At 56.0% G+C, this 17,913-nt stretch overlaps 1 pseudogene across 1 annotated transcript in view; it reads right to left on the reverse strand.

Moving 5' to 3' along the window:
- Window positions 1-5,934: 5,934 nt before the first annotated feature.
- LOC145337265 (early estrogen-induced gene 1 protein-like) overlaps window positions 5,935-17,913 on the reverse strand; it is a 35,950-nt pseudogene continuing 23,971 nt past the window's right edge. Inside the window, exons 5-11 of the transcript XR_013885333.1 lie at window positions 15,931-15,977; window positions 13,306-13,463; window positions 11,906-12,019; window positions 10,452-10,623; window positions 9,781-9,902; window positions 7,537-7,603; window positions 5,935-6,118 (exon numbers count right to left, since the gene is read on the reverse strand). The product of XR_013885333.1 is annotated as an early estrogen-induced gene 1 protein-like (transcript). The remainder of the gene's footprint in view (window positions 6,119-7,536; window positions 7,604-9,780; window positions 9,903-10,451; window positions 10,624-11,905; window positions 12,020-13,305; window positions 13,464-15,930; window positions 15,978-17,913) is intronic.

Genomic DNA, 17,913 nt, shown 5'->3' on the forward strand with positions numbered 1-17,913 from the left:
GGGTTAGGTTGATTGGCCATGCTAAATTGCCCCTTCGTGTCAGGGGGACTAGCTGGGGTAAATGCATGGGGTTACAGGCATGGGGCCGAGGTGGGATTGTGGTCAGTGCAGACTCGATGGGCCGAATCTCCTTCTGCACTGCAGAGAATCCGTTCTAACCGAATATTCCTGTGTAAATTCCATATTATTTGGCACACGGTCCTTTGCCACTTATTTGCCTGTCCTCTGCCTCTATGCTTTCTAAGCTCCCCTGACAGGAAGGATTGGCGCGGTATATTTACCCCTGCTCGCCCAGCGGGTACATGAACCCTTTAACAGCGCACTTACCCATATCTCTCCAAACGCCTTTGCTGCCTCTGCAGGTCTCTGCGACTAAGGAGAATCACGGCAGACTGGGCGAAGATTACCTCGATGATACACTTGAATACTTCCCAGCTGGTACGGACACTCCTGGGGTGTAGTCTCTCGAAAAACGAGAGCTTATTATTGAGCCAAAGTTGATGAACCTTGCGACACCTGAATTATTTTCACTCAATTGTACTCAAATCTTCTATAAAAAATTATTTATAATACCTGCTTTTGTTTTGAAGTTTTTTAGTTCGGATCACGTGATATGGCATCTCACTCCCCCCTCCCCCCCTCTCCGACTCCAAATTATACTAATTCTCTCCGCAAATTACTGCGGATGCTGCAATCTGAAACCAAATGCTGGAAAATCTCAGCAGGTCAGGCAGCATCTGTGAGGAGAAGTGCAGACGTTTCAAGTCCAGATGACCCTTTGTCAAAGCTAAAAGGAACATAAGAACATAAGAAATAGGAGCAGGAGTAGGCCATCTAGCCCTTCGAGCCTGCCCCGCCATTCAATAAGATCATGGCTGATCTGTCGTGGCTCAGTTCCACTTTCCCGCCCTCTCCCCATAACCCTTAATCCCCTCTCTTATCAAAAACCCATCAACCCGCGTCTTAAAAATATTCAGCGAGGCAGCCTCCACCACTTCAACGGGCAGAGAATTCCAGAGATTCACCACCCTTTGAGTGAAGAAGTTCCTCCTCAACTCCGATCTAAACCGCCCCCCCTTATCCTGAGGCTGTGTCCCAGGGTGTGGGAGATAGTTACACTGCAGGGGGAAGGGGGAATGAAAGATGAACCATAGCCACAGAACCTCAGCTCTCTTCTCTCCTGCTGAGATTTTCCAGCAGTTTCTGTTCCCCTTCCGCCTGTCCATATCCCTCTATTCCTTGCATATCTGTGCGCTTGTCTAAACACCTTAAACACCTCCATCGTATCTGCCTCCGCCACCCCTGGCAGCGCGTTCCAGACACTCACCAGTCTGTGTTTTTTAAAAAAAACTTGTACCCCCCTTTGAACTTTCCTCTTCTCATCTTAAATACGTGCCCCCCTGGTATTAAACATTTCAACTCTGGGTAAAAGATTCTGACTGTCAATCCTAACTATGTCACTTGTAATTTTATAGACATCTAGCAGGTCTCCCCTCAGCCTCCCACCCTCCAGAGAATGCAGCCCGAGTTTGTCCAGCCTTTCCTTATAGCTCACACGCTCCAATCCAGGCAGCATCCTGGTGAACCTCTTCTGCAGCCTCTCCAAAGCCTCCACATCCTTCCTGCGATGTGGTGACCAGAATTGAACGCAAGTGCAGCCTAACCAAAGTTTTGTCCAACCCCTGGAGGCAGGCACGCCTGCAAACCAGGGTGAGGAGGCACAAGCTTGCAATGTCTGCCTCTGCGAATAAATGTTTCCGAAGCGGGGAGAGGCCTGTCCTTCATGGCCAGGCCCTCGTGAACAGGATCTGATCTCCCATCATCTTTCACAGTGGGACCCTTACAATTTAGTGCATCATGGACCTTTCCCCACTGAGGTGGGCATTGTCAGGAAAAGGTGGCCTGGGCTGGGAATGTTTTCACGGGTATTCCATCTATCCCAGGACACTTCCTTGGTGTGCCAGTGGACTGGCACATCATCTATCCATTAACCCCAATCCATCTCCCTTCATTCGCCCCCAATCTCAACGTGCTCAAGAGAGAGCAAGCAAAGACATCTATTGGAGGAAATAAAAATACTGAAAGACTAAAATCAGGGTAGACTAATTTAGAAGTGAATATAGCACAGAAAGGCATGATGTGCCTGGAATTACAAAGGTAGAGATGCATAGGAATACATATAACCACTGTTAGAGATTTCAAATATGCATTTTTTTTGAAAGAACATTGCGCACCTTGGCCAAATACAGACTGCCCCAAGGCAGAATGGGATGAAAGCTAAGTGAGAGAAACCACGTTCTTTAAGAACAATACGGACACAGAATATAGGTTTTATCAGTATAGTTTCCCAGACACACAGTGAAATGGACATTTCATATCGTGCTGATAAGGGATGCTATGCAACTCTTGAACTCTATGGAGAGGCAGTGAGAAAGTTACCTTTGAACGCTTGTGATGTTGGTGCCCCTTTAAGAATGATTTAAATATAAACCTTGGTCACAGCCTTGGGTGATGTCATTGTTAGGAGGAGGAAAGGAGCTGTGGACAGGCCACCTGACTGAAGATTTTCAGCCTTCAGTTTCATTTTGGCCGTAGTGTCAGAGACAGCTGGAAAATAAGTCTTTCTCGCTCTCTGTTGCTTTGAAATTTAACCAAAAAGGCTTGTTGCCATGTTGCAATAATTAGTGTTTCTTTTGGTGTTTTGGGGAACTGATATGACAGCAAGCTGCTCTGAGTTTTCAAGATCATTTGAAATCAGCATTCAACCCCATGAACTGGATTCCAGAATCATGTGAGCGTCAGCGTGTACAGTGATAAATCTGTTTCAAGGTATTTGTTTGGGACATTGGGTGGCACGGTGACACAGTGGGTTAACACTGCTGCCTCACGGCGCCAGGGACCCGGGTTCCATTCCCGGTGACACAGTGGGTTAGCGCTGCTGCCTCACGGCGCCAGGGACCCGGGTTCCATTCCCGGTGACACAGTGGGTTAGCGCTGCTGCCTCACGGCGCCAGGGACCCGGGTTCCATTCCCGGTGACACAGTGGGTTAGCGCTGCTGCCTCACGGCGCCAGGGACCCGGGTTCCATTCCCGGTGACACAGTGGGTTAGCGCTGCTGCCTCACGGCGCCAGGGACCCGGGTTCCATTCCCGGTGACACAGTGGGTTAGCACTGCTGCCTCACGGCGCCAGGGACCCGGGTTCCATTCCCGGTGACACGGCGGGTTAGCGCTGCTGTCTCACAGCGCCAGGGACCCGGGTTCCATTCCCGGTGACACGGCGGGTTAGCACTGCTGCCTCACAGCGCCAGGGACCCGGGTTCGATTCCTGATTTGGGTCACTGTCTGTGTGGAGTTTGCACATTCTCCCCGTGTCTGCGTGGGTTTCCTCCGAGTGCTCCGGTTTCCTCCCACAGTCCAAAGACGTGGGGGTTAGGTTGATTGGGTGTGCTTAGCGTCAGGGGAGACTAACTGGGGTAAAATGCACGGGGTTATGGGGATAGGGTGGGATTGTGGCCAGTGCAGTCTCAATGGGCCAAATAGCCGCCTTCTGCACTGTAGGGATTGTGTAACCAAATATCTTGATAAATTAACCAATTGAGTTATTGTAAATCAGTCTCTCTCCAAGGCAGAAACTAGGCCTGGATTAATAAGATACATCTTCCACCAGAAACTATGGTGTTATTTGCTGAGCTGTGTGAATAAAGAGATAACTCCGAGATGAAGGTAGTAAAATGCTTTGCTCTCTGAGTAACTGCTGCAACACTGGATCAGAGACTGTCGCCCAGAATAAATCGACAACACACACACACACACTCGTATCGAATAAGAAAATATATTAAGATCTGGATCCCCCGACATCGCTCTGCGTTAAATCTACATCGCGGTCTCACAGCTCCCGCAATTTAAACCCTTTCTCCGGTCAGGATTTCCGGAACGGCGGACGTTACTCCCAGTGGAAGGATCGGAAAACAATCAACAAAAAAAAAACTAAAAGGAATCGTCGGGAAGTCCACTCGTGGCCCAGCGTCTCCCAGGGTTAACTCCAGGCTGAAGAACACCTCGGGAACGTTGCGAGTGTTCGGCGTGGATTCAGTCCCTCACTTTGAGGCGTTCACGTTCTACAGACTCGGAGAAACCGGATAGATTCGAAGGGAAAATATTCGCAGGGGAAGATCTGGGGAGGTCAGTGAGATTCACTGGATGGGGAGCCAAGGGAGCTAGAACAGGCACGAGGGGGCTGAAGGGCCTCTGTTCCGATCATACTGTATTTTCAACGTGTTTTTGACTCTCCCCCCACACCTCCCCCCACCCCCCCCCCCCCCCCCCCCCGAAGCCAAACCTAGGCCATTAGGGATGGCCCATGCAGACGAATAGCCCGTCTCTCATTGTGGGCATTGAGACCAACTGGCGCAATGTAAAGGTGGCCCGGGATTGGAGCGTGACTCACCTGGGGAAGGGGGGGGGGGTGCGGAGGGGGAGAGGCACCCCTAAACACACTCACACACTCCCTCTCGCACGCTCTCGCTCACTCACACACGTTCTCGCACGCTCTCGCTCACTCACACACGTTCTTGCACACTCTCGCTCGCTCACACACGTTCTTGCACGCTCTCGCTCGCTCACACACGTTGTTGCACGCTCTCGCTCGCTCACACACGTTCTTGCACGCTCTCGCTCGCTCACACACGTTCTTGCACGCTCTCGCTCGCTCACACACGTTCTTGCACGCTCTCGCTCGCTCACACACGTTCTTGCACACTCTCGCTCACACACGTTCTTGCACACGCTCGCTCACACACGTTCTTGCACACTCTCGCTCACACACGTTCTTGCACACTCTCGCTCACTCACACACGTTCTTGCACACTCTCGCTCGCTCACACACGGTCTTGCACACTCTCGCTCGCGCACACACGTTCTTGCACACTCTCGCTCGCTCACACACGTTCTTGCACACTCTCGCTCGCTCACACACGTTCTTGCACACGCTCGCTCACACACGTTCTTGCACACTCTCGCTCGCTCACACACGTTCTTGCACACGCTCGCTCACACACGTTCTTGCACACTCTCGCTCGCTCACACACGTTCTTGCACACTCTCGCTCGCTCACACACGTTCTTGCACACGCTCGCTCACACACGTTCTTGCACACTCTCGCTCGCTCACACACGTTCTTGCACACTCTCGCTCACACACGTTCTTGCACACTCTCGCTCACACACGTTCTTGCACACTCTCGCTCGCTCACACACGTTCTTGCACACTCTCGCTCGCTCACACACGTTCTTGCACACTCTCGCTCGCTCACACACGTTCTTGCACACTCTCGCTCGCTCACACACGTTCTTGCACACTCTCGCTCGCTCACACACGTTCTTGCACACGCTCGCTCACACACGTTCTTGCACACTCTCGCTCGCTCACACACGTTCTTGCACACTCTCGCTCACACACGTTCTTGCACACTCTCGCTCACACACGTTCTTGCACACTCTCGCTCACACACGTTCTTGCACACTCTCGCTCGCTCACACACGTTCTTGCACACTCTCACTCACATGGTCTTGCACACTCACACGTTCTTGCACACTCTTGCTCGCTCACACACGTTCTTGCACACTCCCCCTTGAAGTGGACAGCAGGCGGGTCACATCTGTTCAGCGAACCGGCTGAAATCAGGTTTGGTGAGGGGGAGGGGGTGGGGGTGGGGGTGGCGGGGGGGGGTTGGCGGTGAGAATCGTGGACAGCCCAGTCACACATGCTGCCAACAAGAAATGTGATGGATTTGGGGGGGGGGGGGAGGGGGAGAGGAGGGGGTGCGTGGGGTGTAGGCTTGATATGAATCCAACCCTCAGATCTCCCTCCCCCCCCCCACCAACCCAGGGGGAAGGCCGGAGGGGCTGGACCCCCCCCCTCCCCTCCGCTCCCAATGTGTGCGATGCACTCCGTCCTGCATGGCGGTCATCCAGGTCCTCCTCCTCCTCCTCCTCCTCTGTCCGGCCAACCCCGTCCGGCGGGAAGGCTCCGTCGCCGAGGGCACAGCCCTACCCAGCGCCGGCGCGGGGCCCTCAGTGACTCCCGATCACCACCGGCTTGTAATCGCTCGCTGATCGCCTGCGGGGGACAAACAGAGAGAGAGAGGTGGTGAGAAGAGAAAGAGGCGCGGTGAGGGGAGAGAGGGCCGGACTCTCACCGTCAGGAACACCGGAGTGCCGGACATCACCATCCCAGGTCACCGTCAACACTGGACAAGGTCAGACCCCAACTGTCAAGGAAAAGAGCACCAGATACGTAGATTGGCCAGGCTAAAAATTGCCCCTGAGGTGTGTAGGTTAGAGGGATTAGTGGGTAAAATATGTAGGGATATGGGGGGGGGGGGGGGGGGCGGGCCTAGGTGGGGTGGGGGTTGGGGCAGACACGATGGGCCAAATGGCCTCTCTCTCCACTGTAGGGGTTCCTAGGGACACTCCATCTGGAGGTCCCCCTCCCAGTCGCTCACCGTCCCGACTTGGAAGCGTATTGGCCGCTCCCTCACCGCGCTGTGGGTGGACCTACACCTCAGGGGCTGCAGCGGGTTCGAGAAGGCGTCTCACCCACCCACCCACCCACCCTCTCGAGGGGCAGGAGGAGACGGGCAATAAATGCTGGACTGGTCAGCGCTGCCCGCACCCCAAATACTTTTCCAAACGCCGGAAGGGGAGATGCTGGCGGTTTGGGGAACTCTGGTCTCCGTATGGTTGGCCCAGCCCCGTCCTCGGGGGGGGGAGGGCACCCCCCCCCCCCACACACATTGGCACAAGGCGGGAATGCCAACCTCAACTCAGGCTCTCCAGCCAGAACAGGGCCACGTCCCGTCAGCGCGGGGATCCCGTCCACCGTCACCCGAGGTCAATGCCAGGGATCGGGCGTCCTGTCAATGGGGGGGGGTCAGTAGCTCAGCTCAGCCTGAACCCTCTCCCCCCACCGCACCCACAGCACCCCCCCCCCACCCGGGGGTCGTGTGGCCCCGTGGGCAGGGAGGGCAGCGGGGTTGCCGGCTGGGGATTTGTGTTTGTAACGGGGTTGATGCCGATGATCTTGATCTTCCCAGCACTGAGAATTCAGCAAAGGTGGGGGATCGAGGGAGGCGAGGAGAGCAGGCTGAGTGTCAGGAGTGTGTACGGGGGGTGGTGGCGGAGGGGAATAACACAGCATCCCCTAACGATGTGAGAGTGAGAGTGAGCGCGAGAGAGAGAGAGCACCAGAGAGACAGAGAACGAGAGTAAGTGAGAAAGAAAGGGAGCGAGAGAGGCAGAATGAGGGAGGGAGGGAGGGAGAGTAAGAGAGAGTGAGGAAGAGGGAGGGTGGGTCAGAGAGGGGGAAGGACAGAGAAAGGGGAAGGGATGGATAATTTTCTGGCTGGATACATTTATTATTTGATAACTGGCAGTTCTGCCCGTCTGGAGGTGACCGGGTCCCCGGTGCGATCTATAACTGGAGACCAGACTCGGCAGCGCAGTGAGGAGACCCCGGAGAAGATACAGGCCACGTACCTGTTGAGTGGAACGCCCCCAACTTTGGTTGATCCATCTCGTGCCACGTAGAGCTGCAATCCACTCTCTACAAAACAGTGACAAACAGGATTTACACACCGTCCCAGAGAGCCAGCACTCACTCCAGCCGTCTGATAAACCTCTCCAAACAGAATAACCCAGCCCACATCGTACAATCCCCTCCCCCACACTGCACCGCCCACCCCCTGCCTATCCCCCAGCCCACTGCCCCAACACCCAGCCCCCCCACTGCCCCATCGCCCAGCCCCCCACTACCCCAACGCCCAGCCCCCCCACTGCCCCAACGCCCAGCCCACTGCCCCATTGCCCAGCCCCCCCACTGCCCCATCACCCAGCCCACTGCCCCATCGCCCAGCCCACTGACCCAACGCCCAGCCCACTGCCCAGCCCACTGCCCCATCACCCAGCCCACTGCCCCAACGCCCAGCCCCCCCACTGCCCCAACGCCCAGCCCACTGCCCCATCGCCCAGCCCCCCCACTGCCCCATCGCCCAGCCCACTGCCCCATCGCCCAGCCCCCCCACTGCCCCATCGCCCAGCCCACTGCCCCATCGCCCAGCCCCCCCACTGCCCCATCGCCCAGCCCCCCCACTGCCCCATCGCCCAGCCCCCCCACTGCCCCATCGCCCAGCCCACTGCCCCCACCGCCCAGCCCACTGCCCCAACGCCCAGCCCACTGCCCAGCCCACTGCCCCAACACCCAGCCCACTGCCCCATCGCCCAGCCCCCCACTGCCCCAACACCCAGCCCACTGCCCCCACCGCCCAGCCCACTGCCCCCACCGCCCAGCCCACTGCCCCAACACCCAGCCCACTGCCCCATCGCCCAGCCCCCCCACTGCCCCATCGCCCAGCCCACTGCCCCAACACCCAGCCCACTGCCCCAACACCCAGCCCACTGCCCATCGCCCAGCCCACTGCCCCATCACCCAGCCCACTGCCCCACCACCCAGCCCACTGCCCCAACACCCAGCCCACTGCCCCATCACCCAGCTCACTGCCCCATCGCCCAGCTCACTGCCCCACTGCCCAGCTCACTGCCCCACTGCCCCATCACCCAGCCCACTGCCCCATCGCCCAGCCTATACATCCCCCTACCACTTCACCCTCTATCAGTGGCACCCATTACACCTTGCGACTCTCCAGAATCGCCCCTTCTGGGTGATCCGGGGTCCTATTACTCTGCACCAAACCACCCCGCTCCCCATTCCCCAGGCCCGGCCCTCTGCGGTACCCACACTAATACAGGCCAGAGGGTCCAGGATGCTGAGAGGTGTGGGTGGGATTGTGCGGGCGGAGGAGGGTGAGAAGTTGTTACGTTCTCCTTCTCCGTCCTTGTGGCTCCGTGAATTCAGCGTGGAACCTGCCAACCCCACTGACTGGCACAAGGTGGGCATCGGTCCCCAGGGAAAGGCCTTTCCCAAGCGGAGGGGGTTGGGGGGGTGGCTCAAATGTAGAGGGGAAGCCTAGTGGTATTATCGCTAGGCTAGTGATCCAGAAACTCAGCTAACGCTCTGGGGACCCGGGTTTGAATCCCACCACGGCAGAGGGTGGAATTTAAATTCAATTTAAAAAAATATGGAATTAAGAATCTATGGATGACCATGAAACCGTTGTCGATTGTTGGAAAAGCCCAGCTTGTTCCTTTAGGGAAGGAAATCTGCCATCCTTACCCGGTCTGGCCTACATGTGACTCCAGAGACACAGCAATGTGGGTGACTCTCAACTGCCCTCCAAGGGGCAACTGGGGATGGGTAATAAATCCAACGCCTATGTCCCATGAATGAATAAGGAAAACTTAACCCCCAGCTTGGGATAGCAGGTTGGCACAGTGGGTTAGCACGGCTGCCTCACAGCGCCAGGGACCTGGGTTCGGTTCCCGGCTCGGGTCACTGTCTGTGCGGAGTCTGCACATTCTCCCCGTGTCTGCGTGGGTTTCCTCCGGGTGCTCCGGTTTCCTCTCACATCTCCAAAGATGTGCGGGTCAGGTGGATTGGCCATGATAAGTTGCCCCTTAGTGTCGGGGGACAAGCAAGGTAAATGCATGGGGTTATGGGAATAGGGCCTGGATGGGATTGTCACTGGTGCAGAATCGATGGGCCGAATGCCCTCCTTCTGCACTGTAGGGATTCTATATTTCTAGGGAGTGAGGGGCCTCTGAGGACTGTAGGCCACTGGACTAGATACTCATGGGACTGGGGGTCCCACTGCCAAGCTTCCCTACCCTCGGAGTCACTGCAGTCTGAGAAATCCTGGGTCTGTACGATTCGATCCACAATGTCATCCGCGTCAACCCTGGTGTCGTTCACTCGCGACGTGTAGCTCTCGGGCATCCGGGTCTTCCGCCTGGAATGTGTACGGATAGGCAAGGACATTGATATCAAACAACGAGGTCAACATTACATCGCAGAGGTCGATTCCCTTTTGAGAAGCTACGGCAAATCCTGCAAAGAGGAATCCCTTGCTTCGTAATCTGCTCAAAGTCTTTGTGACGGTGTTTCATTCACATTTAGAAGTGCGATAACAGAAAGACCCCCCACTTTCTGTGAATAATTAACAAGTTATTTATTTCACCATCCAGGAACTTTAACTAAACTAGGAACATATCACTTAGGTTTGACTGAAATGCTGTTCAAATAAATGCAAGGAACATTCATTGTCAAAAAAGAAATTCCTCCTCATCTCTGTTTTAAAGGATTGTCCCTTTAACCTCAGGTTGTTCCCTCTCTGGTTCTAGTTTTTCCCACTAGTGGGAACGTCCTCTCCATGTCCACTCTATCCAGGCCTCGCAGTGTCCTGTAAGTTTCAATAAGATCCCCCCCTCATCCAGTACAGACCCAGAGTCCTCAACCGTTCCTCGTACGACAACTCCCCCCCTCCCCTCTTCTCCCTCACCTTAAGGGCCGGTCGGGGCGTCGGATGGGGAGAGGGGGCTTCTCGAACGCCCCGCCCTCGAAGTCCGCCGCGCTGCTGGGTCCAGAGGAGAGGCCGCTGCTACTGGATGACAGGTTGCGTCTACGGGTGGGCTCGGAGAGGCTGATGCAATGAGATTGCTCGGAGCTGGAACCTGGGGGTGGGGGGTGGAGGTGGGGGAAGAGGGTGAACGAGTTAACTGGAAAAGCCCAAGGATTTCCACTGAGTCCCATCGGGGGACACAGGCCGGCCGCATCGCCGGTCAACACCCAACCCCCTTACGCTCCTCGTGGATTTATCCTTCTATGCATCCACTCTCTTCACCACCCCCCAACCACTCCCTGTGGAAACACATCCCACATTCCCAATACTCATTCCAGGTTAAAGAGTTTCTCCCAAATTCACGCACGTAATGATGGGCAATTCCACACACACCTTCTAACCTTCTCGCAACAGCAACATCGCTACTGCAGCGCAATGAACAGGGAAAGACCTCGGCAGATGGAGAATAATGGGGGAAAATGTTAGACTTGCCCTCTTTTGACAGGATAGGCCAACCCACACATCTTTGGAGGCAGAGCGAGGTAGGTTATTGATTAACGAGGGGGGGTAAAAGGTTATCGGGGGGGGGGGGGTGGGTTCGATGGGAATGTGGGATTGAGATTACAGTCACAGAATAGAATCTCGGAACCCCTACAGCGTAGGAGGCGACCATTAGGCCCATCGGGCCTAGACCGACTACAACCCCACCCAGCCCCTATCTCCACAATCCCACGCATTTATCCTGCTGATCCCTCTAATCTACAAAATCTTGGGACACTCGGGGACGATTTAGCACGGCCAATCAACCGAACCCGCACACCTTTGGACATCTGCCGCGGTCTTGTTGAATGGGGGGAGCAGGGCTCGAGGGGCCAAGTGGCCTACTCCTGCTCCTAATTCGAGTGGAAAAAAAAAATCACAAGGAATTGCGCAGGTACGCGGGAAAACTCCGAGGGTGGAAATTTTCTATCTCGCCTACCAGAGGAATCGCCGGGGGGGGGGGGGGTGCGAGCGAAACGTGCAAGGATTCATTAATCTCATTCGGGATTTTCCAACTTTGGGACGACGAGGCTGGAATATCTCACCCTGAGCAGGATATTGAGGGACATAAGGAGATTTTAGTTTGGATGGTCACCTGTGGATTGTCGGGAAGGGGGTTAAGGAGAGACTGAGGCGGACGGAGAGAGATTTCCAGAGCCTGAGGCCTAGCTGCGGCCTACCAAGCCTCTTCACAATCTTACAGGCCTCTTCAGTTCCCTCTGCCATTCCCACGCTGCCTCCCCCCCCAAACCCCGCCGGCCCATTCCCCCCTTTCCCAGACCGTTTCGCCCTCCATCGCAAGACCATCCGTGTCGCTGAGCCCGATGGGCAGGCCGTTCCCGAGGTTCACTCACCGGAGACTTTGGAAAACTGGCTGCCGAAGCTGGAGACGGAGCTGCGAGTCAGTCGGCCGCCGCCGGAGGACTCCTCCGGGGTGGTGGTCGCGCTGTCCGAATCCTCGGAGATACCTGACGGGACAGAGGGGGGGGACAAGCGTGAAGAGGAGTGCTGGCAGCGGGGAGGTGTCAGTCTCGCCGGATCCTGTTCTCGTCGCCCAGTTAGGATCTGACCCTTCCCAGTCCATTCCCCTATTTCCTGGGATCGCAATGGGCTTCCCGATCCGGTGGATCACACAACCCCTCGCTGGAAGGAGCCCACGCCACAAGTCTAACCGCGCGATGTGGGGAAAATACACATGCAGGGGCTCGGGGTGAGAGCGAGGGGAGAACGGGACGGACTGGATTGCTCTAGAGTGTGCTAGCATTGACCCGATGGGCGAATGGCCTCTTCCGATGCCGATAGGACACTCTCTCCTCCGAGTCAGGAGGTCAAGGGTCACACTCTGGCCACTTGACCACCCCACAGCAGCGACGGACGGTTCCCCCACCCCCGGACGGGTGCTGCACTGCCCGAGGTGCCACCTTTCAGCGAAGGTGGGTGCCCTCTCTCGGTGAGTGCGGGGTTGGGGGGTGGGGTGGGGGGGGGTCACAGGGCGTTATTCGGATGTAGAGCAGTGTAGGTTCTCCCCTCCCCCACCCACCCTGGCGCACTGACCAATGTTCCACCCCCAACACCAACAAATCTCACGTAAAGAAGTAAAGAACCAGGCCAGGCTCGCATGGGATCTTGCTGTGCGCGGGGGATCTTGCCGTGCGTCCCACTGGCTGGGGCAATTTACCAAGAGTGGCGTCACGCCAAGAGGGTGTTTCTGCACTGCCACCTCCCCAATACACGGGGATACCTGATTACACACCCCTCACAAGTGCCTCTGTCAAGGGGGTAACATTGGCATGGGTTGGCCCTCCCTCATTACCCCGCAGAAGGTGGTGATGGGCCCTCCCTTTGAAACACAACCATCTGGGATGTCCCCTCCTGCTGTGACTCCTCGACCCCTCTCGATGAGGGAGGTTAGAGCGCTGGGTTCAGGGTAACACTCCCTCCATCCCTCAATCCCTCCATTTCTTCAACCCACTGTCCCACCCAGTCCCAGAGTGGGGGGGAAAGGACAGTGTCTGACTCACTGTCCCACCCAGTCCCAGAGTGGGGGGGAAAGGACAGTGTCTGACTCACTGTCCCACCCAGTCCCAGAGTGGGGGGGAAAGGACAGTGTCTGACCCACTGTCCCACCCAGTCCCAGAGGGGGGAAAGGACAGTGTCTGACTCACTGTCCCACCCAGTCCCAGAGTGGGGGGGAAAGGACAGTGTCTGACCCACTGTCCCACCCAGTCCTGGTGAGTACAATATAATCACTTACCTGAACCCATGATGAGAGACCTGCACTTGGACAGTCTCAGGGAATTAGGCCTGAGTGGGCGATTACTCTCACCGCCTTCTCCAGCGTCTCCTTTACAGTCAGGTTCCAGCGAATCCCTGCTGCCCACGATGTTGTTGAGTGTGGTGTTGGACGATGGACTGGAACGGACAAAGCGGAAAGTTACCCGCGGTGTTACCAACTGAACCCTCACTTTGTAAAGACCCTTGGCAGTTTTCACAACAGGGAACCCCATCAAATCTTGGGCTTTGTCGATCGAGGCACCCAGGGATCGGGGAGGTGATGGCCCGAGTGGTATTGTTCGCAAGATTATTAATCCAGAAACCCAGCCAACGTTCTGGGGGACCCGGGTTCGAATCCCACCTCGGCAGAGGGTGGAACTTGAATTCAATTTAAAAAAAATCTGGAATTAAGGGTCTACTGGAGACCCCATTGTCGGAAAAACCCATCTGGTTCCTTTAGGGAAGGAAATCTGCCGTCCTTACCCCGGTCTGGCCTACATGTGACTCCAGAGACACACAGCAACGTGGGTGACTCTCAGCTGCCCTCTGAAATGGTCTAGCGAGACACTCAGCTCAAGGGGCAATTAGGGATGGGCAATAAATGCTGACCCAGCTAGGGACACCCCTATCCCACGGATAAATAAAAGGGGTGAAGTTACCCTGACCCTGCAGAAAGTTCTGGTTCGGCCCCAGTTGGAGGACGATGTCCGGGTCTGGTAACGGGCACTTTTGGGAGGGTGCGAGGGTCCAGGAGAGGATATGGAGGGAGATTCACCAAAACGGTTCCAGGGATGAGGGGATTTTAGTTCCAAGAGAGTGGATGACTTGACAAGTTCAGGGGAGGTTCACAAGAATGTGGTCAGGGATAGAAAATTGTGGCTAAGAGGAGAGATTGGAGAGGTTGGGGTTATTTTCATCAAATCATTGAAGCCCTACAATGCACAAGAGGCCACTCAGCCCATCAAACCTGCACCGACCACAATCCCACCCAGACCCCATCACCACAACCCCAATCACTTACCCTCGCTAGTCCCCCTGACACTAAGGGGCAATTTAGCACGGCCAATCCACCTAACCCGCACATCTTTGGGAAAATAGTGTCCAATTCTGGTGGCCCACACTACCAGAAGGATGTGGGGGCTTTGGAGAGGGTTACAGAAAAGATTTACCAGGATGTTGCCCCTGGTATGGAGGGCATTAGCGATGAGGAGAGGTTGGAGAAACTTGGTTTGCTCTCACTGGAAGGTTGAGGGGGAGACCTGATAGAAGTCTACAAGATGACGAGGGGCAGAGTGGAGAGTCAGAAGCTTTTTCCCCCAGGGTGGAAGAGTCAATTACGCGGGGGGGCACAGGTTTAAGGTGTGAGGGGCAAGGTTTAAAGGAGATGTACGAGGCAGATTTTTTACACAGAGGGGGGTGGGTGCCTGGAACTCATTGCCGGGGGAGGGAGTGGAAGCGGATACGATAGTGAGTTTTAAGAGGCACCTTGACAAATCCATGAATAGGATGGGAATAGAGGGATACGGTCCCCGGAAGCGTAGGGGGTTTTAGTTCAGTCGGGGGCAGCATGGCCGGTGCAGGCTTGGAGGGGCCGAAGGGCCTGTTCCTGTGCTGGAATTTTCCTTGTTCTCTGGGCCTTTGAGGGGTGCAAGCTCTCAGGGGTTGGGGAGGGGAGAGGAAGTGGGTTCGGGCGTCACGATGACTGCACTCAGACCCAGCACAGACACGATGGGCGAAACGGCCTCGCCCTGTCCCAGAGCAGAGGCAGATGCCGTGAGCACAATACCACGTTCCGCCTGCGAGTGGCAGTGTTGTCCCAACAAAAAGGGCGGGCCCCCTTTAACCTGAGAGCGGTGGGCCCCACCTCCGGGCTGAGGTGTGACCCAGGTGGAGGGGGTGTTAGCGAGGGGAGCGATTGGGTGTGAAAGATCCGCTATTCCGAGGGGGAGGGAGGGGGCGGGGAGGGGGGGAATGACGAAACAACAAAAGAAATTGAGTCGGGTGATTGGCTTGTTGACATGGTGGCTGCCCGTGGGATCTTGCTGTGCAGCAGCAGCCTGCCACATTTCCTCTGCCCTGACGGTGACCCCCTCTCCAAATATTATTGTCAGCGGCAGATGTTTTGTTGGGGGGTGGGGAATGGGGGTGAGGTGGGGGGGTAGGGGGTGGGTGGGGGTGAGATGGGGGGGGTAGGGGGTGGGTGGGGGTGAGATGGGTGGGGGGGGTGAGGTGTGGTGGGGTGGGGGGGGTGAGTGCGGCAGAGCGGGGACAGGCTCGGCCAATCCGCTCGGAGAGACAGGGGTCAAACTGAACCGCTCAGGGAGGGGGTCGCGGGACAGCAGCAGAGGGTGGGGTGGGGGGGGGGGTGGGGGGGGTTAGCTGCACCCCCGCCTCACCGACCCGGCCCTCACCCTGCCTCACCCCCCACCCTGTACTCGCCGTCCCCACCCCCCCCCCCAACCCTGCACACCCCCCCCCGCCCCCACCTCATTCCACCCCCCACTCTGTCCCCCCACCCTATCCCCCACCCCCGCCTCACTACCCCCACAAACTCTCCCACCACCCCCCCCCCACCATCACCCGCCACCCCCAAGCCTGTACTCACGCTTTAAAACAAGGATCTCCCAGCAACAACTGCATACTGACAGATACCTGGAGAGACAGACAGAGACAGAGAGAGAGACAGAGACAGAGAGACAGAGAGCAAGAAATGATTAATCAACGATAATATTGTGGGGAAAAAACTGATTTTACAGGTAGTTCAGATTAAACGATTTGCAGACTGGCCGCTGTACATCTGACCAAGAACCTGATAAACTGCAGCACAGTGCCCGACAGGAACTGAACCAACACTGGCAGTGTCTGTGCAGAGTGGGACCCAATAACACCAGGTACAGGACAAAAATAATCTGTGTATTCCCAACCGGAACATCACCCAGTGAGAAAACTTTACTCTGTATCTAACCCCGTGCTGTACCTGTCCTGGGAGTGTTTGATGGGGGACAGTGTAGAGGGAGCTTTACTCTGTATCTAACCCCATGCTGTCCCTGTCCTGGGAGTGTTTGATGGGGGTACAGTGTAGAGGGAGCTTTACTCTGTATCTAACCCCGTGCTGTACCTGTCCTGGGAGTGTTTGATGGCGACAGTGTAGAGGGAGCTTTACTCTGTATCTAACCCCGTGCTGTACCTGTCCTGGGAGTGTTTGATGGGGGGACAGTGTAGAGGGAGCTTTACTCTGTATCTAACCCCGTGCTGTACCTGTCCTGGGAGTGTTTGATGGGGGGACAGTGTAGAGGGAGCTTTACTCTGTATCTAACCCCGTGCTGTACCTGTCCTGGGAGTGTTTGATGGGGGGGACAGTGTAGAGGGAGCTTTACTCTGTATCTCACCCCGTGCTGTACCTGTCCTGGGAGTGTTTGATGGGGACAGTGTAGAGGGAGATTTACTCTGTATCTAACCCCATGCTGTACCTGTCCTGGGAGTGTTTGATGGGGGGGACAGTGTAGATGGAGTTTTACTCTGTATCTAACCCTGTGCTGTACCTGTCCTGGGAGTGTTTGATGGGGGGGACAGTGTAGAGGGAGCTTTACTCTGTATCTAACCCCGTGCTGTACCTGTCCTGGGAGTGTTTGATGGGGGGACAGTGTAGAGGGAGCTTTACTCTGTATCTAACCCCGTGCTGTACCTGTCCTGGGAGTGTTTGATGGGGGGGACAGTGTAGAGGGAGCTTTACTCTGTATCTAACCCCGTGCTGTACCTGTCCTGGGAGCGTTTGATGGGGGACAGTGTAGAGGGAGCTTTACTCTGTATCTAACCCCGTGCTGTACCTGTCCTGGGAGTGTTTGATGGGGGGACAGTGTAGAGGGAGCTTTACTCTGTATCTAACCCCGTGCTGTACCTGTCCTGGGAGTGTTTGATGGGGGACAGTGTAGAGGGAGCTTTACTCTGTGTCTAACCCCGTGCTGTACCTGTCCTGGGAGCGTTTGATGGGGAGACAGTGTAGAGGGAGCTTTACTCTGTATCTAACCCCGTGCTGTCCCTGTCCTGGGAGTGTTTGATGGGGGGGACAGTGTAGAGGGAGCTTTACTCTGTATCTAACCCTGTGCTGTACCTGTCCTGGGAGTGTTTGATGGGGGGGACAGTGTAGAGGGAGCTTTACTCTGTATCTAACCCTGTGCTGTACCTGTCCTGGGAGTGTTTGATGGGGGGGACAGTGTAGAGGGAGCTTTACTCTGTATCTAACCCTGTGCTGTACCTGTCCTGGGAGTGTTTGATGGGGGGGACAGTGTAGAGGGAGCTTTACTCTGTATCTAACCCCATGCTGTACCTGTCCTGGGAGTGTTTGATGGGGGGACAGTGTAGAGGGAGCTTTACTCTGTATCTAACCCGTGCTGTACCTGTCCTGGGAGTGTTTGATAGGGGGACAGTGTAGAGGGAGCTTTACTCTGTATCTAACCCCGTGCTGTCCCTGTCCTGGGAGTGTTTGATGGGGACAGTGTAGAGGGAGCTTTACTCTGTATCTAACCCCGTGCTGTACCTGTCCTGGGAGTGTTTGATGGGGACAGTGTAGAGGGAGCTTTACTCTGTA

This window comes from Carcharhinus amblyrhynchos, unplaced genomic scaffold (genome assembly GCF_965287045.1).
Source record: "Carcharhinus amblyrhynchos unplaced genomic scaffold, sCarAmb.v2.hapA scaffold_45, whole genome shotgun sequence".
In the NCBI taxonomy this organism is placed as follows: domain Eukaryota; kingdom Metazoa; phylum Chordata; class Chondrichthyes; order Carcharhiniformes; family Carcharhinidae; genus Carcharhinus; species Carcharhinus amblyrhynchos.